The sequence below is a fragment of the Bombus bifarius genome, unplaced genomic scaffold (assembly GCF_011952205.1).
Source record: "Bombus bifarius isolate JDL3187 unplaced genomic scaffold, Bbif_JDL3187 scf7180000008028, whole genome shotgun sequence".
In the NCBI taxonomy this organism is placed as follows: Eukaryota; Metazoa; Arthropoda; class Insecta; order Hymenoptera; family Apidae; genus Bombus; species Bombus bifarius.
Genome location: NW_022884400.1, coordinates 1038215 through 1060589, shown reverse-complemented (window position 1 = coordinate 1060589; position 22375 = coordinate 1038215). Strand labels below are relative to the sequence as shown.

Here is a 22375-nt window from a genome sequence, read left to right as displayed (position 1 = left end):
GGATAGTCGAAGAGATGGAAGTCTGTTGAAGGTAAAAGAAGCAGTCCGATAACTACTGTAACGACTCGGACAAACCTCGATAATTAGCGACTTCCCATGGAACCCCTAAAACACTGACACATTCGTTGTCTTCCTCCTTTGGCTCCTCGTTTCAGAAGGACTAGCTCAATGACTAGACCAGTATTCGATCATCCGCGCCAATGCCCCCTTTTGTCGGAGTAATTGCAGCGAATTTTTCTTCAAAATAGCGAGACGTGCCGTTGTTTTAGCTGACTGAGAATTGACTGCGTATCTTTGCGATGGTTCGTTTACCTTTACAAAGCGAAATCTTTCATTTGGTACAATCGACTGGAAGCGTAGCAGCGCGCTGTACTTGTAAAATATGGTAACGACGTTTTGTAAAATAAGATGAACAATTACCATGGAATATCCTGATCAACATATTACACGTGTCAAATGTTAAAATTACGTTGAAGTGTTTTAAGTTGTGCGTGCGTGTTATGTTCGAGTTAATATTCGATATGCGAGCGAATGGTAACGTGGAATAAATATGATGTTGATATAATTTCGATACATGCTGCAATTTCAACAGAACGTTATAAATTTTCATAATTGACACATCCTGATGGGTATTACTTTCACATGGCTGGTTGAAGAAAACGGAGAACGAGCATCGAATATACATCGGTCGTCGGTAACACACGAGAACCATTCTAATTAATCGAATTACGTCGAGACACAGTACCTGCGGAACGTAATTAGAATTTTATTATCAGGATCTTCGAGGTGCATAAATCACGTGTTGTTCGCGATCGGTGTTTCTGGAGGCCAGCATCGAATGTCGAGGTTGCGTAATTTGTGGCTAACGAAATGCCAAGCCGTCGAACGTTAGTAACAAGCTCACTCTGAAACGGAGATTAATTTCCTGATTAAGGCCGGCCGACTCCGTTCTGACGTCGTTCCTTCACCGTTTCCCTTTTCACGATCTTTATCAAGCTCGATTGCGAGCTGGAAATTCCTCCGAGTACACCAAACGATAAAAATGATAACGGATGACTTAATTAGCAACATCGTAACCAACTTGCAGCTTATTGAGAAGCGATTCATTACCGTATCTTTGGTGCAACCAACGCGCCCGCCATCGTCCGAGTTTTATAAATCTCTTTATAATGCTAGAAATTTGCATTTGTTATTAACAGAGTGATAGGGCGTTTTTATGAGAATTTCTTTCATGTTTCTGATATACGATGGCTGCATTGCTTATTTTACTATGCGCATAATGAACAGATAGATATATATATAGTCGAGGACAAAAGTTAGGTGAACTGGTAGTGGAATGGGAATAGATATCAATGAAGTTTCACCAAATATATATATACGGCTTGTTGGGAACTTTGTATTCGTGTATAGTTACAATTCGGTATATATATATCGTACATAGTTAAAATTTATTATAATTGTATGTAAGAGTTACGATAATACGTATAGTGAATTGGCGTTTTCACAGTTTCTTGATCTAAATCCTATCAAAGAAGTTCGAGGTGAATAAGACGAGGAACTTCGAAAATCTGTTAGAAATTGTTACTTCGAATAAAATAATAATTCTCGAAGATCCTAACAATTTCCTACTGATTTTCCATTAAACCTAAAGTGACATTCGAACCAAGTTCTCGCGGATGTTTCCAAGTACGAAGGACCAAACAATCATTTCATCCCTCGATCGCGAGTTAGTCAGGACAGTCATTGGAAAGCAAGGAACGTTCGTTGTAGAAGCGGAAGCAGGGGCAGACGCGGTAGAAGCATCAACCGGTAGCGATTGCATTCCATAACCGATTATCGGGCAGCGTAGCCGCGAAATGCTGCTAATTACGCGTTTAACAAGAAAAAGAGAAAGAGAGTGGAAGTTCGAATCCAAGGAAGCTGCAGGAGTGCGCATGATCACAGCCCCCTCCCGTTACCAGTTCGTCGGTGTGCGTTACGCTCGTGTATGATCCGTCACGCGACTGTGTAGGTTTCACGGGGTGGTTGGAGCTTGGAGCCCACGTGGAGCAACACGGTACTGTCAGTCGCGTCCAGCGAGTCATTCGTGTATCACCCGGGTACCTGCTCGCGATTGGGGGTGCCTTTTCACCCGACCTGCCAAACTTTCTTTTTTCGCGAGTTTCTAGTGCGTCCCGGCGAGGTTCGTGCGTGATGCTAGTGTGAGTTGGCGTGCTACCTCAGGGTGAACGCAGACGAGGTAAGACATGCTTGCTTCAAATTTTCCTAACGAACGTCAGACGCGTTCATTAAAAATGACGTGCTGTGCTTGTAACGAGGAAGACGGGTTTCAAGAATAGAGGGGTGAAATTATTATCGGCGCGGCGAAGGGAACCATCGAAGGGGTGAAAACGTTCGTAGTACGTGTTTCCTAACTTCCGGTGTTCGCTACTCAGCGCTTAGGTTCTGAAGCGGTATATAGGATAGGAAATGTGCCGTCTGTGATGATTTTCATTATTTAGCAGAGTCGAAGGAAATTATTGTACGTGGGAAACTGTGATATCGAGGAAAGCTTTCTTCGGATAATTTGAATGGATAGGTTTCGTTGACGATTTGAAAGTCATAAATGAAAAATTACAAATGGAAAAGTTTTCTCTTATATCGTACAATTTAAATGAATTGGTATTTTCTTTGACAATTCGTGTTTGGTTTTACGTGAAACGGAGAATCGTAAGTAGATAAGTCAAAATAGAAAATTACAAACAGGCGCGCGGTTGGGGTAAATAGAAATTTTTATTCAGCATATTGAATTATAATTAGCAACAACGTGATTTCAAGAATGCAATACGTAACTGACGTAACAATTTTATGCAGTGTCTTTTAAAATTGTGACATTGAATATTTTCTCTGTCACAGTGTAGCATCAAATATTTCCGGTTGCACTCGTAACTTTTACATTGTGTAAAGTTATATCGAGGCACTACATATGCACGTGCATGTACAAACCGTTTAATGGTATCTTAAAATCCTTATTATCGGCTTAAGAATTTACGAAGTCGAAATATTAAAACATTTCATCGGATCCTGTACAATTTAAATCCCTGAAATTTCCCAAATCCCTGAATTCCCTGCAAAAAATAAGTTTTCTCTTAAAGTTTATCGTCGCCAAACATAGTCCAGGTACTTCATATTCGCACGGTACTTCGAATTAAAAAGAAATTACACATAAAAATCAAGGATATCTGTGGCGCGTGACCATGAACAACGAAGCCAATCAATCGGCTTCGATCAACGGAGTTTTTGAAAAATTCATGGTCGCAGACAGGAGGATGGGTTGAAAGAGGAAGCGGAGAGGGGGAGAGGGGTCAGGCGTAAAAAGTATTTTACACACGGCGAGCATTTACGCGGACCATAAATTACCGACTTTTCTACTCGGAACGTCAATGGCTCTTTTTTTCCCGTCGTTAATTTCTCTGTCGCATTAATGAGAGGTTGGGCCGAGAATTAATTAGTTTGAGTAACCCAATTAAAAATAAAAGTATCGCGTTGCCGAGCAGGCCGGGACAACACGGCGAATCGTTTGGTCGGTCGTTTAACCGCCACGATGTTGCCTGTCTTTCGCAAACCGGTGACGTCACGTCTCGTAAAAATGCATCGCCCTTGGTAAACGGGGAATCTCTGCTAATGATTTCACGATGAAAAAGCCTCTTGCGTCGATACGGTCCCTGTAAAACGGGCGGCGCGAGAGGCCCAATAAAAATTCATTACTTTCGCTGGACGACCATTTCGAATTGACGATCTTCTCTCTTTCTCTCTCTCTCTCTCTCTCATTGAAAAGCGTTCGCGTGCGCGCATTTTGTAAATAACCACGTAATACCGCGTATGGTAAAAATTCATTGCTTTTAGTAAATTGGGTATGGGGGATGAAACGAGCGCTTTGCCAGATCGCAGGGGCCAATTGATACGAGTACGAGTTTCGCCTGGCTATCGATGCACACGCTTCATCGCAAATTTCAAACGAAAAGATAATTGTCGGCACGGCCTATCAATATGATAAAAGGTAAAAGTGATGACTGGACCGATCGACCGTTCAATCGCTTTATTTCGGACCCAAATTCGTGCATCGTATAATGAATTGAATTTAACGAATTGTTTCATGAAACGGATTTTCGCGATAGGATATCGTATAAATTCTTCGATATTCAGATAATTACTTGATATCGCGGAAGATAATATATATAGGATTAAAGGTAGGAATATTAAATTGCAATGATATTTATGCTTTCCTGTTTCTTCATTCGAGAAACGTTGCGTTTCTGCTTTCGCATTTACCTTTTAACGATTAATGGCAATACACTGTTATCAGAATAGCAGGAAAATGTTATAATCTCTTGTGTAATTCCACGTCAATTAAATAAATTCATTCGACTTTATAGAAATTTCTTTCAGAAGAAATAATTCAGAAGAATATAGTAAAAGCGTCTTGAATGACTGTCGTGACCAGTATATATATATGTGTTAATGTATTTATGAGAAATCTAATAGACAAAAATCTACAGAATGGACGTAAAATGTAAAATATGTAACATATATAAAGTAAAATATTCGCAAAGATACTTAGTGGACGAAGCGAATCTCTGTTTAGATTCTATTTTTGTAGTCGAGTTCATAGGTATTGAAATTTGCAGAAACATCTACAGTCTCATCGTTAATCCATTTCTGTAATACCTATGATTATATAATACCGTGATTTTAGAACTTTCAATAAATTTCCAACTAATTGAAAACATGGTCGAAAAACATGTTTCGAAACGAAAGCCTGTTACAACATATTGGAAAATGTATTTTTATCAAAGAGAGTGAAACTGTAAAGAAGTATAAATTCCTAGGTTTTAGTAAAAAATGAACACACGTTGTTAAAGATGTGAATAAAATTGATGGATTTCATTTTATTTTCACCAATCAATGAGTGCGATTGAAGAATCGTAAGTGGTATTCGATTGTGTTCAATGCCGATGCGATGCATACAGCACGTTTTGCTAACGTTCCAATTTTATTGGACTACTATTGAATTAAATTTTTCATCGTGGAATATATTGCAGCCACATACATACATGTATAATCGAACAAAAACAAATCCTACAGATAGTAGTTTTAAATTGTAGTAATTTTTATTAAAAAATAACAAAGGGTATAACTTTGGGTGTAGTTATAATACAGATGAAATTAAAAAAATGTTATTTAAAGTGGAAATAAAATACAAAGTAGCAATCTGTGATTTATTTCGTACGTAATCTTACGAAATCTTTATTTCACTTAATGTTTCTGAATCTTCGATGCAATGAAAATTATCCAATGTCATAAATAAATCCCAGAAATTTGGAGAAATTTTATCTTAATTGTGATTAATTCGAGACTAGTTTAATGGAATCAATGTTAATTTCATACATGACAATATGCACGATGAAATAAAGAAATTGATTCTCTACTTGCAAACGAGAGATACATAAATTCAATTGTTACTACAAATTTTGTTTTTGATAAAGCTATTACTTTCCTTTTACTGTGTGTAACCACCCGTCTATCTTTGTTAGAGTGTGCTTTTTATAGCCTCGCGTTCCATATTCATTCAGATACAGGAATATTAAAAGTTCCCAGTTTCCAGCCACGCGTATTTGATCGACCATGGAAATTGTGTCAAGCAGTTCCTTTGAAATTTCATGTAACACAAGACGCCAATATACTCGTCATCCGTCACCTATTTTCACGGAGATTATACGATGAAAAAGAAGACTGCGTGTTTGAAGGGGCTGCCGGAATTTCATTGAAAAACGTTCCCAGTTGCCAGAAATTTGATGTCAATTATGCAGGTTTCAAGTTTCACTTACAGAAGAGTTTGCGAAGAGAGTTTTCGTCCTAAAGAAACTTCTAGTTCGTGCCTTGGAATATTGCGTCGTAATAACTTCCCATTTTAAGCCTGTGGCTGCCTCGTTAATTCGGAAATCTGGGTCTATCATTAGCATATACATATTTCTGTGTAGCTCGAGTGATTTCCAAAGGCGTTAACTGAGTTTCAAAAACAGGGTTACGCAGTTAGCGTTTTAATTGAATGTTTCAATTAAGATTTACGGTGAAGGGACAAATTGCATCGTTACTTGCTAAGATTATCAGCACGCAGCTAATTTTCTTGAATAAGTTACGAAGATTTAATGTGTTGGTGACAACTGAAGTTGGTCAAATGACTTTTGACGAAGTTACTTTCTACTTTGAAGTGATATACTGAATGTAGATACGTATTTTTATGTACGTTATAAATATCCAGGCATTTTGATCGATTCTTGTTATCGGTGCGCGTATTCTATTGAAAAGTGTACATTAATAATAACTTGATAATTGAAAGCAATATTTTTCGTTTAATCATGCGAATAACACGTTGATTATAAGTTTACTGATCTCCATCGTGACAGCTTTGTTATTTATTCCATAGCTTAGAACTTGGACGACTTATAGACAAAGATTATTTTAATTTGTTATAATTGCCTGATACACAATAACAAAGAACAAAATTAGTACAAGCTATTTTATCTGCGATTTAATAATTATATTACATATCATGCGAAAAACGAGAAAATGTCCAAACATTTAGCCTCCAATTTTACCAGTCTGGCAATAATGCTGTATACTTATCATATTTATTTTATACTCTCATGCTCTACTAGTACATTTACATTTACTTTAAAATTACAAATATTTAATAAATAAATATTTAAATAAAGATCGTTACAAAAAGAACACAGTTTCATCGTAAAATGATGCGTACTATACGCACATGTACCTATAACAGACTTTTCATCATATTGTGATAACAAACAAATCAAATCGTTCTTTCATATGCGATAAGCTGAATAAACCAGAGAAAAGGGTCCTGTCAATAGATTCCTGAAAACTAACCGAGCTATGACATGTCGGTGTACACCATACATCTGACTTTCGAAATTCGCTATACGGCCGATGATGGGAGAAAAGTTCCAAGGCCGCTGTTCAAAACGTACGATTCTGTTCCGGGCGTATTCCTCGAATTCGTACATTTGGTTTCAACATTTCAACTTCAGGCCATCGTTTTCCAATCGAATTCTCGGTGCTCTCTATCGAGCGGCCGTTACGAATTTACGTGACGGAAATATCGTCCGATATTACACCGCGATGTCATAAAGCTCCTCTCTCTCTTCTTCTCTCTCTCTATATATATATATATACGTCAGTGGAAAAGTCGCGTCATTTCCGGCGGCAGACGAACCCGATCTCGCACGATATTCTTCTCATCGATCGTAAAACTCGCACGCTTAGAAAGATCGGACACGCCATTCGATGATCAAGCGATGCAATTAATGCACTTTCTCCTGTACCGTCGTTCTCGGCGTGCGCTTTATACGTTCCTTTTTAACCCGGAAAGAGCGATTGGCAGAGGCCCTTTCAGTTTTATCGAAATTCAAAGTCCCGTTTCTTGAACGATGGCAAACCTTAAGATTTTTCCATCTTTGATGTCCGCATCGGCGAATTACTCGTATAATACGATTCATTCGTCCGAGCGCTCTCGTTAAGAACCGTTTTCCCGAGGCTTTTTACGTTTCGTTAGAAGCATAATTTATATTTGACAAACGGGCGTTATAGGGTTCAAGAAGTGTCGAAAAAACGTAATTGGGTTTTTACTAAGGGATTTTCGATTGTTGAACTGGTAAAAAAGAGAAGATGAATTATGTACAATATTCTTATGAATGTGCATATTTTTCGGTTATGAGAATGCCGTCTTAACGATTATAGAAACATACCTTAAATATGATTCCTTCTTTTTTATTTATAATGCGAGACGATATATATCATTTACGCGCGTATATTTATTAACGTGTCATTAGAAAATAATTCTCATATTTCTACTTTATCGTTTGAATCATATTATCGAAAGTAATCCTGGATGGAACGAAAGTGACTAGAAAAACCACGCGTCTAACTCAGAAGAGTCAATGACAATTTTGATAAAGTAGGCTTGATTGGAAATATACTGAATTTTAAAACTGCTCAAAATAAGAAACATGACTGCTTGGCCTGCGGTCTTCATACGCACTCTAATGTTATTCTAACAAGCGTAGCAAACGTATGAAATGTACGCAAGTATGCACTACAACGAATTGTGACGAGAAACCGCAATCTCATGTTAGATAATCGCAGAAATAACATTTTCGTAGGTCATGGTCTCGTAACGACGAAAAGACGAAAAATTCTATTCCGTGGTTGCAGAACGCAGCGAGATGAATAGCCGGAATGAAATGGTTTCAGGATTCGTCAGATAATAAAGCACGATTGTTCCGGGATAGTCGTCGACTTAATTGATCGATCACCCGAAAGGAAATCGCCCTTCCACGGGTCGACTCGTGGCCCTGAATAATTTAACGAAAACCTTTAGTGGTCGCTGAATTTTCCTGAAGGGAGAAACGAGGCCGCCCAGGAATGTGATTCGGTCGGCAGGACCTTCGAAGGAGATTGAACGAGCACGCTGCATAACGCAAATTGATGTCCTGACAGAGCTCTGCGGGCTCTTGCATATTCGGCAAAATTGGCGCAGCTATTACGTACGATTAAACTGCCGCGTTAATTGCGATTTTTCTCTCGCTAAAATTTGATTAAGAAGCCTTCGCTTTTATGGACTCCGCGAACAGTTTCGCTGGAAATTTACGACTTCCGATTAAATTATTCAGACCTGTCTACGTATTCATTTTGGATTCTAGTACATTGTTTAGAACTGGTACATGGTTGAAGTAAATGGAAAATAAAATTACAAAATTCGTAGAAGCAGTTAAACTTCTTTCTTTTCGCGTAGTTTTATAATCTTTTATTATATTCTAGACATACGCATCTGTAAAATGTTCACTTTGGATATCGTTCAAGGTTTTAATGTCTATTGTTTAAAAATAGATGATGTCTACGAAAGAAAATATATTTCCAGTCTTTTTATTTCCAATGTATCTGAGTAGTGTAAGTCTGCGTTACATTAGAAGTAATAAAGCTTCATGCATAAAAAATAAATAAGTAAAATATATAATATTGTTAAGATTTTGTTGGTTTTGATAATATAATAAAAATAGACATTTCTTATTTTGTTTCAATACTTTGTGATATTCAATGAAGAAACGATTAAAATAATTTTCTAAATTATCTTTCTTTTCTCATATTTTTATGACGTCTAACGAAAAGATAAACCTCATATTATAAACGATGATGGTAAAATTCGTCACTGGTGGAATAAAATATTAAAATTTGATCTTCTCGGTGAAGGTATTTTTGTAATATTCTTTGTTTCTTTTTCCTCCTTATTCCTCAAGTATTCAGCAGATTGCAGATTATTATGCAAATTCTTATTTTTATAAATTTCATTAAGGAAATGGAATGTAAGTAGAAACTTATTTCATCCACTAGATATTATAATACATAGCTACCACGCTTCGTATATTTTGCGCATTTTTACAGGCATTTTAAATTTCCTATAACTGCATAAAAATCCGCAGTTTAATTATCTGCCCCAATTACTATGCTTTCGAGGAGTATCTTTCAAATACTTGAAGTTAAAATAATAATAGAAATTAGAATAACAGTAGAAACACTTTTGAATCGAAAGACTAGCTACTATTTTTTAAAGCTGATGGTAGATTCATATCGAACAAAGCGAAAGGAACTTACAATTGAAATGGATCTTGTATTAGACGACGTTTGTCATGTTTGTGTGAAAAATACGTTTTCACGCAGAATGACGCAAATGTAACGGCGTTTTTTTGTCCGCGTTTTCGGAATTCGCGTAATATTTTGTTCGTTTTTCGTGCAGCAGCTCTTTGTACACCTGCCGAGCCTTCCATTCGAGCGGGTTACACTGATTGGTTTCGTAACCATTGGCCTGTGAAACAAGTAGATTGCTCCGGAGAAGGAATGAAAAAAAAAGAAACAAAATGAGGAAGAAACAAGATCGTTTTTCGGAAATGACAAGATACTGAAGCAGCCGCTGTACTTAAATGAATTAATAACAGACGTCTATTTACGAATAAAACAGATGCGAGTTTCTAGCATGTCTGCGCCGTTTCAAGTGTGTTATCCGCGAAAAAGGATATTTACAAGCAGGAAATAGGAACAGAAAATACAGAACAGAATCATCTCATTTATTATATTTATTTGAAAAATTATCTCTTTTCTATTTTGTAGTAACGTAGAAAGAAAATGTTCCGACATGAGATTAACATTTGTACAGTGTGTGACGCGTAAATGTCACCACGATTTTTCAGACGCTCCCGATAATTTGACAAACAAATGTTTTGAATAAAAATTAATCAGCTTTCGTTTGGCTACAAATTCTAATATAAGAAATTTCCAAGAAATTGTTCTTTCGATAAGAAGTCAACATCACCTGCACTGTTACCACGTATTTTTAACTCCATACTGTTGTGGCTGACATTAAGACGAGTTCAACAACCTATACTATGACCTTGAAATGACCCTGAATCATGAAACGTCCGCTTAATAAAGGGAAACATTATCATTAAGAATTATTTTACTTTGCATCAAATTACACATCTTAAAATATCAAGTTTCAATAAAAAAAAAAAAAATGTTAATTACATGCATATTACACAAGGAGCGGAAACAGTTTACAGAAATACTACTACCTTCTCTTTCATCGTTAAAATACGGATGTATTATCATATCATAGAATGATGCACATAGGATGCATATAATCATTGAAGTTTGAAGCGAACGCTTCAAGTTCAGTCTTGCGAGGAAGTTCGGTATCGATGAAATGATAAAAGAAGGTAGACACCGTGCTGCTGCCAGCAGCTTTCGGCACTAACTATAAACAAACGTTTGTAGTGTGTATGGGAAATGAAGCGTGCGTGGAAATGAGGGAACGAGGAGGCTCCCGAGTCCCGAGAGCGATTCTGCTTTTGATAGGCTGCCTGCGCATGACGTTTCGATAAACAGCCACCGTTTATATACTTTCCTTCTCTTGTTCGTTCTCTTCCGTTCGTCACGGCTTACCGGATCATGCAAAACATCGCGTGTAACTTGTCACGGATTATCCTGCATGTTTTTTTCGATTTCCCTTTTGTTTTCTTTGTCCATTGCACGCTATTGTACCGAAATGTCTGCAAAATACAAAATATTGCAATACAGAGTAAAAGAAAATAGAATTTTTGTATATGTCATTATAGTCAAAGTAAAATAATTCTGGCATAATGATTTAGTGATTATTAACGCGATTGTATTTAAACGAGGTGCACGTTTACCGTATAAAAGTAATGAACCAGTTGTTTCAAACTGTGAACATTTCACTACATTATTTCGATAGATGTATATTTTGTATTTTTTTTTTTTTTTTTGTATTTAAAATTTTATTCATAAATTTTGTTTCGAGTAAAAATTTGCCAATGTTAATTATGACTAAATTTTGAAATCAGAAATTTCTGAATGTTTTATCAGCATCCGCATCAGTATTATATTTCGTTTCTCTGTTTTATTTTTCAATTAATTCGGATTAAGAATTACAAAAAATGGAAATCACTCGCAGTCCCATCTTTTCTCCCATAAAAACATTCAGGAGCATAAACCGTGGCGCGAATTTTCATTTTATCGATGAGAAAATTTTTTATCCAGCCAATACGCTTCAATGAATTCATCGAACCCATAAAATCGTTGCCTCGTTGCGATCCCGACGCATTTCGCTTCCCTTTGGCCATTATATTATCCAACAAGTTAATTGTCATGCCAGTTCAAATATTCATTATGAACCAGTTAACGCGTCGCTTCTCCATCGAGTCAATTTCGCGCAAACATTTTCCAATTTGCCGAAACAATCGCCGAGCTTTTCGCATCGGTGCGGAAATACGCATCGAACTTTTTACTGAGAAACAATTACTAGCTCGAATGTTTGTTGTTTGCATAAATGTTTACTATAAAACTGACAAATTTCTGTAACATTAGTTCATCTGTCGATATAAATATTTTATAAAAATCCATCGCGAGTACGATCAATAATAAAGAAAAAAAAAACAAAAATATTTCCTATCTGTAACTTTTTCTAATTTCGCTTTATTCGAGATTATTTAATTCCTGCATTAATATATCAGACTTATCGCTATACGTATAACAAATACATAATACAATTATTATTGCAGACTATCTTATTCTACACGGAGACAAATTTTCTCTTGCTAGATCATATTTTAATGTTAATTGCTACCCTGTAAGGAATAAGTTGATAAAATTTTAATCAAACGATATAACTGCTAACATTTTGAAAATAAATCAATCCTTTCCAGGAGCTATAAAAGTATAAAACTCAGCCTATGACTTCAACCGAGTTACTAGTAATCTATCATATAGTCAATGCGACGATAAACAACCGATTAAGATAGTATTTTCCAGTTAATGGTGCTTTCTTATTTCACTTTATTTGAAATTAATTTCCAAGTTAATATATCAGAACGATCACTATCCGTAATTTATAAGCGCTAAATTACTGTGTTGGATCATTAATTAGAAGTATCGTTCCAAGCTCGAATAATTTGCATCCATTTACATTAATTTTGTGTAATCATCATATTATGTGCTTCCGGGAGAAATTGAAATTTAGCGATAAATGTATGAAATGATGCAAAACAGACTGTATACCATACAGTGTATGAAACGTCACGTATACAAAGAAACGATCAATTATAAATTTCATGCGTCACGAAGATATGTTATATGTTCCATGCGTGAAAGAAGACAACCGTGAAGCCAATATATAATGATCATTTAAATTATCCTATGACCTATGTTTTCATTCCATTTTCTTCTTTTTTTTTTTTTTGATAAACTTTTATCAATATATTTTCAGAAGGTAAAACTGTTACATGTTAGCATTATAATCAACATCGATTTGTTTGGACGCATCTACGTGTATCTACACGATCAGTCAGAAATGAATGCGTTAACCAAAAAGTATGATAACGAATACGATTATGCAGTGTTTCGTGTGACAATATTCCCTCTTTTTCTTCCATTTTTTTCATTCTCCATGAAATACAAATATTGTGAAATGTTACCATAAACCGTGAGCGCACACCTGGCGCTCCCTGATAAATCCTTTTGGGAACAATCGATAGATGCTACGTAATTATGCATCCGGGGAAATAGAACATATTCTTGATGCTCGTTCGGAATTTTAGAAATTTGAAAAGGCCGTGTTTATAAAGTAGGCGTGCAATCTTATTATCTCCTTCAAGTCGAAAGTCGGTTGCTTGTTCGACGGATTTAATGCGGCGCACAAAATCGAAGGGTGTCCCTCGTGGCGGAAATCGATATTTCTATAACATGTATCCATTTATCTGCACGTCATCCGTTAGAAAATAGGAAATCCCCATGACACGTGCGTTCTTCACGTCTTCCACGTTGAATGTGTTAATATTACCATCCATTGCGAGAAGCAAAGGGTCCTTATTATTTAGTATCACTCGATCGATAACACGATTTTTTTAAACTTACTGAATTTTGACAAATTTGTCTCGATGGAAGTTTTATATAAAAAAAGAATAGAAAAGCTGATGGGAAAGAAAGATAAGAGATAATTTTAGACAACAGATATGGAAAATACAACTTATAACAAATCTATGGAATGATTAATACCGATTTCTACTTAATACTAGTAACTGGCTCATAATTGCTCATTTGTATCTAATTCGTGCATCTAACGATCTTAGGCGATCTCGATCTCGCGAAGGTTGTGGGACAATTTTTTTTTTTTTTTAATTTAATTCGTACTTTACAATTTGTCCAGCTGGACATTTGGTAAATTAATCGTGGGGTAAGTGCAGAGTTTTTTGACTCACAGTCAATCCTCTCCCTTTATTCCACTCGATGATGTGGCCAAATCCATTTAGAAAATTCCTATCGCTTTCCACGTACCACGGAACATCGTGAGCTCGAGTGTCTCCGAATCATCTGCCCCAGGTGCGCTAATGTGCACGCGACCCTCGACGACGGGCAACAACAGCAGAGAACGTCGGGCCCCTTGTCGATTGTCGGCAGCCCGAAACTATGACATCCGCGATTCTTTACTTTGCTTAGAGCCGCGCTACTCTCTCTGAGAATATCACGAATCACCACTCAAAGCCGCTATCCAACCTAAACCTTGATGTGATGACACATTTATGGTTCCGGCTATCGGCAATACGATACTCTTGGAAATGGATCGACACTGTACGATACGACGACCTTGACATGTGCATTTCCTAAAAAATTCGCTATCGTCGGTTTGAAGATTAATACAAGCGGGAAAAATAAAATTTCAATGTTAAAATAGATAGTCGAAATAGAAAATGACCAATAACTATTAAATTATTAACGAGTAATATTACGTTTACTTATAAAAATTGGCTAGCGGTTAAAATTCCATAAATAGGGAAAATAAAAAATTGTCACGTCTTTCTGCTATTTTTAACGAGAAGTGTACCGCATGTTCATTCATTGATCCTCATTATACAATATTAATGAAAGTCGTTGCAGCGCACCAGCATGATGATTAAGTAACTGCCACTCGATCGACAATTTCACGCTTCGCATTTTCTACATTTAATGAAGACCATCAAGACTACATATAATGCGTACAACTCGAATAAATTTTGATGCGCAGCGTTAGGAACGAGAAACGTATTACAACGCAGGAAAAGCGTGATATTGCATTGTAGTATTTGACGAGAGTACAATATTTTTCAAATACATTTTGTTCTAAAGAAACAAATTCACCCAGACGTCTATCGTCCAAAATTTCAGGAGCACGTCACTTCCTAAAACCATCGTAACTTTAAGTAACTCTTTACTAATTCAAGCTGTACCTTCGTCACGAACTTTGATCCTAAAGTTTGTACAACATAAAAAGCGTATGATTAATATTGCAAGCTGGTAACAGGACTGTACAATTTACAGAATGAAACTTTGGAATTCGGGGAATGTTAAGCGTTTTGTGCCCATAAAATTATAAATTAGTTAGCTTTCGACTTCATATTTCATAAACTTACGACCAACGTTGCACACAGGTATCTTCTCTGCAGTTACTATGTACGTGCTTGTCCAGTTATTTAATCCTTGAATGTATAGCGTTATCGTTCGCCAATGTATCGATATTTTCGAATATAGCAACAGAAATACGACTCTTGTTGCATTCTCGAAAATATTCAAACGCTTGCCATAATACATTTTTACGAATATACGTATGTTTCATGTACTAAATTTTTGAAATTTCATGAGTAACGTAACGAGACACGACTATCATCATATTGATAAATCTTCGAATCAGTCTGGAAATGTATGTAAAAGTACGAAGACATTTAGTACGAGTATGCATTTTTTCGTGAAAAATTAATATGCTCATCTTGAATATACACTTTATGTTAGGATGATCCCACTAAATATGGAGGCTATTAATACAATCGATAGTTTACTATGTAAATTGTGATCGCTGTAAAGTGCATGTGTATGTATGTACTAAATATCCTTGAAGACCCAGAAAATATTTCTTTATTTGCTGTTTATCACTGTTTCGAAGTTTAGTTTGCTGCATCTCAAAAAAGAGATCATTACCACAGTATACGATTAATATTCTGCATTATAATTCTAATCCGTTTGATTATGTACAATGTACCTTTTCTCTTCATGGAGACTCCAATTGCTTAAGGAAAATTCCGAAGTTTTCACGATACAAACCACTGATAAAGAATTGAATTACAATTCACGCGCAAGCTTTGCTACCCATCCAAACGTCGTTCTAAACATATCGATGATAGTTCGTATAACGAAACCGATGTACTTGATAGTATAACAGTGGAAAAGTTCGTAGTCTAAATAGCAAGTTTTGTTGAAGGAGACCGAAACTTGACATTGGCTTCATTTTCGTGGTGTAATGAGTACGTGGTGGAACTTTCTGATCCCGTACACGTCGCTGATATCATTCAGTCTGTTTGTACGGCAAGTCAACATTGTCGCTATCGAAAGCCATTGTACGACGCAGTGCGTATTAGCATAAGATGGCTAGGTAGCGACTACCGAGCAAATCGAGCGATCCTGATTCTCTCGTGGGATCCGGCAGCAACAACCCAGATCTAGTTGCTCCTTCGAACGATTATGCAAATTTCCGACAAGCCATGACTTAATGAATCAATGGTAAACCGCAATTCGCATACTGATTGGCTGTTAAGCTGCCATAAAGTAGACGCATTAATCGCCTGCATGTTCCTGCAACGGAGTAAATCAAATAGCGACTAAACCTGCTGCATTCGCGCTGCCTGACGAATTATGTTGTGCCAGGGATGTTCCTTTTTGTCCAAGTTATTTAGCAACCGAAGATTAATGGGTCTGCGCATGCTTGCAGGTTTGTTATACCTATCGTACGGCATGAAATTTGAATTATTACAGAAGAGATCACCCTTTTGGATTAAGGAAATGAAGAACGGAAGATTGTCAAATGTATAATACTTATGTGATCGTGAAGAATGTTCATAGTGAAATAAAAACAAACCAAAGAAACATGTAATCTAAAACGAACGAATGTGGAACTAATATTAATCGTTGATTAAAACTGATATAATTCGTTAATTCTCGCTATACGTAAATGTATTTGTGAATATGATAAAAATCACGTTTGATGTGCAAATTCAATTTAGTTGTCGTCTATTAAGGACAACGATTTTATTACACATAAAATATAGCGAATTCAATGGATGATATTTTGATTAATAAATACTTTTAATAAAAAAATTGTGGATATTACAAGTTTCAATAGGAATACTAATCAACGATCTGATATTTCTAGTCTTTATGCTATGAAATATATAGTTTGAAATAAACAAAGTAAAATTTCATTTGAGATTTATGAAAAAAAAGCCTGAATTTTTCATTCTTTTAAATCTGACTTACTCTTATATAGAAATGTTGTTGAGACACTAATTTCGTAAAACTTACTGTTTCATTCGACCTCGAATATCTGGTCTCTGATCAGTCCGAGGGGAAATGGAAACGGCTACTACAGGTAGCTATACGAAATTCTATCAGCAAGATGAAATTAAGGTTAGCAAGTAACCAAGAGGGTTCTCAGTCCACAAATGTAATATTTACCCGCGGTTTTCCTGATGATCAATAAAGACCGTTCTAGATATCTTAATTTCCTTCCGTTCTTGTGATATTTTATTAAATCCCTTTCTGCTTGTTTTAGTTACGTCAATCTTATTGAAAAAATATTTACTTTCATTAGCTTTTTAAAAAATTTAATTTAATACAAATATACGAGTGTCTGAAACATTTCTTCGAAGTCAATTTATGTTCAATGGAACTGTCTATATGATACTAAAATTTGATTTCAGGAGAAGTAAGAAATTTTCCTGATATGTAAGCAAATTTTCTTATGTCTCCGATTTGCATAACAAGACTTTGTAGATTAGTATAATGTTAGCACAAAATTGAAAAAGAACGGTTATTATACACGTCGCGGTTTGACAAAACGTTGAAAGTAAATTTCTCTGGGGCAAACCGTCGTTGTTAATTTCTTCGATTAAAATCATTCTCCATTACGTAGTCGTGCAAAGTATAGGTATCGTAATGACTCTATAGACGGAGTCTCTATGCATCACTATCACGTAATAACCCTCGGAAAAGAAAATATACGAAAGCAAATTGCAATCCCGTTAGTCATTATTTTCACAAAAGACAACTCTCTTCAAAGTCTGACATAGAAACTTATTCAACAAAAAGGCAAATTCAAAGTGCGTACTTTCAAAATTATTATTCGTTATTTCTCCCCTTTTTACTTCTCCGTTTTTAATCATTTTACAAGTCCAAGTTTAAAAACTATAAATTATATATAACTTTAAATACAGATACCAAATATATATATAAAATATAAATACCAAAGGCATCTAGCAATGAGCAAAAGGATTTACAGGTAATCGGTTTCCAATAATAGAGAATTTTAGGACCATGTTTAGTAAATTCCAGATTTTCTAATTTCAACTGAATTTTATTAGAAATCCTTATTCTCGTTCTTTGTTTTCCCGTAACACGTTATTTCCTCCAGAACATTTGTTCGAATTGTCGCAGTAAGTCTCTCTAGACCTACTGACAAAAACGATTTCTTGTAACTGGAAGGATATTGTCCCGAGTTGAAGACGATCGAGGGTAGGCAATCTAATCTAGCTGTAGGGCTGTAGGCAACGGAGTATAGCCTAACCTCCATTTTCTATTCGGACCGATCACTCACTCGATCATCCCTTCCCGTTTTATCATCTAGCATCCTTGATGGCATTTCACCTTCATCCGCATTTATCGACGTGTATCTGAATCCAGGCTCTCCCTCCTCTCTTCATTCTTCAACGACATATCCCTTCGTAAAAAGGTCCATTCCTGATTAACACTCCAGTTACTTCCTTCTTCCCCGATATTCCGAAATTAAGGACGACCCCTGGGATAACATTATGTAATATCTATATGGTTGTCACGCAAACTGCGAATAGATTTTTCGATACCCATAGAGCGGATAAACGATTGATAATATCTAAATAGAACCTTGAAAAAAATCCCATATATTTTTCATTTTGTTAATTCATATTAAATTCATGATAGTTGCAGATACATGATTACAAATCGTATTATGTATTAAATATAATATCGTGTTGATTAAGTTCAGTGATTTTCTCTGTTTTCACATTTAACATTGTTACGTAGTATATTTGAACTGATACTTCGATGTTTCTTTAAATGTAATTTTGTAATATAGATATATGTAGTGTAATAGTAATAATAATGTTTAATTAATAAATCACGAAGTTAAGAAATGCACCAATCAGGCAGAGATATAGCTAATTAGAAATATATAAAATTGGAATTCTTACTTTTTTAATCGACTTATATGTGTTACATTTCGATTTTAAAGTAAATAAAATAAATTTTAGAGACACGAAATAAATTCTAAAAATACACGATGATCAAAAATATGAAAAGTAACTCGTAAATATGCATTAATCTCTAGTATCCTTATACTATGCATGCACCTTACTCCTTACGTACGTCCTTGAATATAAATACTGTTACGTTCTCATTGATGTTCATAACATTGGTGTGAAAAAGATTTGTTTAAAATATCATGGTCGTGAGGAATAGAATTTTGCCTTATCGAAACTACCAACGACTTTTTCTTTAATTTACACGTGGATGAATACATTGCGTTTATCGATGGCGAGCATTAATGAAAATCACCATAGCGTAACGATACAACGCCTGCGATAAATATCGGGATTTATCATGGGCGTGGCAGGTTTCAAATCTTATTAATGACAAATGCCATTGTGCAATGACAGTATGCTTAAATGATGAAATCTACGTAAGTTATCGACCGCTATTGTGTCAGCTGATGCGTTGTCGACACTTTGAAAAATTTGCATGACTAAAAGCATAATTAATGAACACGAACATCGTTCGTACATTTCTTTATTTCTATGAATAAATTGGAATTTTTTATAATACAAACGCATTCGAATTATGTAGAGATTTCTGCCGTTTAAACAACCAAACAGAAAACATTCGGAAAACTAATTTCGAACGATACCAGGTGCTATGTCGCAACTATTTTTGCGCGTGTTGCATTAGAGCATAATTTACGATAAAAATCCACGTAGCTGACTTTTGAAACATACCAATGGATATGATAATACGTGTATAATAATTAATTTTTTACGTTAAATGTTTAATTTTATACATTAAATGCAACGAATATATAAATCATATGTAAATGAGATAACTTCGTTGATCGTAAATTTCGGTAAAGAAAAATACTACAATTTTGTTTAGCTTGTCACCAACTGAACTTATTAATTGGGAATGAAGTACGTATAGCTGCACGTGTAAAATCTAGAGTGTCACAAAGATTCCTTTTGTTCGTGACACTGTTACAGCAATTTATTTGAGAGAGTGACGGAGCTGACCTAAAAACGTCAGATCGTAAGTGGATCGATCCCGGCAGTACAGATCCCTCGTTAGTTTTTTCGACCCAAATTCGATAAGATACCATCTCTCGGCAAATGTCTATGAGCCTCGTTTTCACCCCAATCGTTTCAATTATTCTATCACTGTAACAACAATCTCGGGTCTAGTTCTTCGTTCATTCGATTCCTTTGCTTTAGCGTTCGAATTGTAATAAGAATTTCACAATGTTATTTCATTTTCTAGACATTTCCACGTTTCTGGCATTTTAATGTACAAAACGTAAAAATCGATTCTAAAACTGAGTTATATCCTTCCGTTTGATAGTAAAATATAAATTGATAATTAAATTAATAAAACTAATCACGTGTCATAGCATCGTAATTACGATATCAGTGAAAATAATAAAAATTTTTTATTTACACATATTTATTATTATCGATATTTTTACACTATTGTATTGCATCGTATTTTATTTTACACTGTTGTATGTTACGAACTGAATAGATTGAAAAATTGGATTAAAAGCTCTTGGAGGATTTATGGAGAATTGAATCTAGTAAGTTCCGGATTTCTTGTTAATTTCAATGAATATGAATTCCGACGCATATCAGCTTTCGCTCCATAAAATCTCTTTTCCAGTAACGAATTTCTGGTTACGTTATTTGGAGCTCTTTGGAACCAAAAAATTGGTCTTTTCCAACCTTTGCTGTTCAAAGCTTATCCTTGTTTTTAATCGCCGTATACCAACCGAAGAGTAAAGTTGTGAAGCATTTATAAATCTATTTTCGAAGGATCATTTTTTCCTTATTTTTACACATAGGATACGTTTGCATTTTTTTGCACGATAAACCTCTTACACTTTGTATATTATGAAATAAGATTAAATTAAGTATGAAATTAACTTAGATATGGAACTCAGTGGAACTCTTATGCAAAGACAAAGATAAAATCGTACAGATTGAATATTAGATAAATATTGAAATGTAATTATATAATCTTAACAATTACACACGAATACCAACTTTCATGAACATTTTAACGCCAAGTAACTAGATACACATACCTTTACTAGGTCCATGCGATCGTTTAAACTGCGACTTTTGTTTGATTACACGACTGAACAAGTTAGCGGCTCAATTTCATATATCTCCGATAATAATCTCCCGGATGTTCCCGATTTAGTCGGCACGAGTGCTCCCATGGGTCATTCTGTTCCACTTGTCTCTCCGGAGTTCTCTAATAGCGTGAGACCACCTTCTGATTCATCCCTCATTACTCTTACGATCTGATGTTGGTGGGTCTGACATTGGTATCTGAAAAGTTAGTGCACGAAGAAAGATAGGAACACAGACATCGATGGTTATTGAGGTTCGGGGAAAAATTCCGCAAGGTAAATGAGAGCCATGGACGTCTTTAAAATTCCATTTAAAGGAACAATGTAGAATTTAGAGAACTAAAAATTTAAAGATAGACATTTCCTATTAGAAATCCAAAAATTATTTTTGTTATATAACTCTAAACGTTTTGTAATTACACTTGCCCTGTTTAATCGAAGAATTTTCAACAATCATAATAACGACTACCTTGCAATTTTTTTAAAAACATTGTAACTTTTTTAAGTTCAGATAAATCCATGTAAATTTTACGTTAATAGGAATTTACAATTTAGAAAATTGTTTTCCTCGCGAAATCTATTACACGTCATCCGGAAAAGTATTTTTTATTATTCCTTTCTACTTTCTTCGCGAAAAGTTATCAATTATTTGTGCATATTAGCCAGCATTTCGTACGTTCCTTAGTACGTACCTACAAAGAGTTCTCTTCAATGTGCATACGAGTTCGAAACGAACTCGTTTCAAATTTTACACGCACGGTAGTATGCGGTACATCAACTGCAACGAAATATCGAAACTTTTGCATATTTTACGTTTCCTTACGTACATAGGTTCCCACGTGTATTCACATTTTAATGTACCTACCTATTTTATTCGCTTTCGCGGTCTTTTCAAACTCAAACGAAGAAAAATTTCAGTGCCCCAAATTTTAATAAAAATTGGCATATAAAAAGTTTCCTTTCCACTCTTTGAAATTATATGACAAGCTCTGTACGGAATAGAACACTTTGAAGAAGAAGATACAGAAGCATGTAATACATTGGTTCGCGTGTACAGAGTAAATTTTCTTCCAAATTGTACTACATACATTTTTCATCTTTTCCCGAATTACCGTTCAAAAGCCATTCTTTAAAGATAAACGAAAACAGTCGTTCGCTAGTGAAAATCATCGCACTGCAACCGCTGAGAATGTAAAGTATATTTTGTTGTTAATTATTCGAGCGAATAAGAGTTGA

The 22375-nt window shown here is 35.4% G+C and overlaps 1 protein-coding gene across 2 annotated transcripts in view; it reads left to right on the top strand.

Annotated features, from left to right (window-relative positions):
- Nucleotides 1-2035: 2035 nt before the first annotated feature.
- Nucleotides 2036-22375, top strand: part of LOC117207384 (tensin-1-like) — a 197541-nt gene continuing 177201 nt past the window's right edge. For both annotated transcript variants that reach the window (XM_033447561.1, XM_033447559.1), the window contains exon 1: nucleotides 2036-2239. The gene's annotated coding sequence lies outside the window, so the exon portion shown is untranslated. The remainder of the gene's footprint in view (nucleotides 2240-22375) is intronic.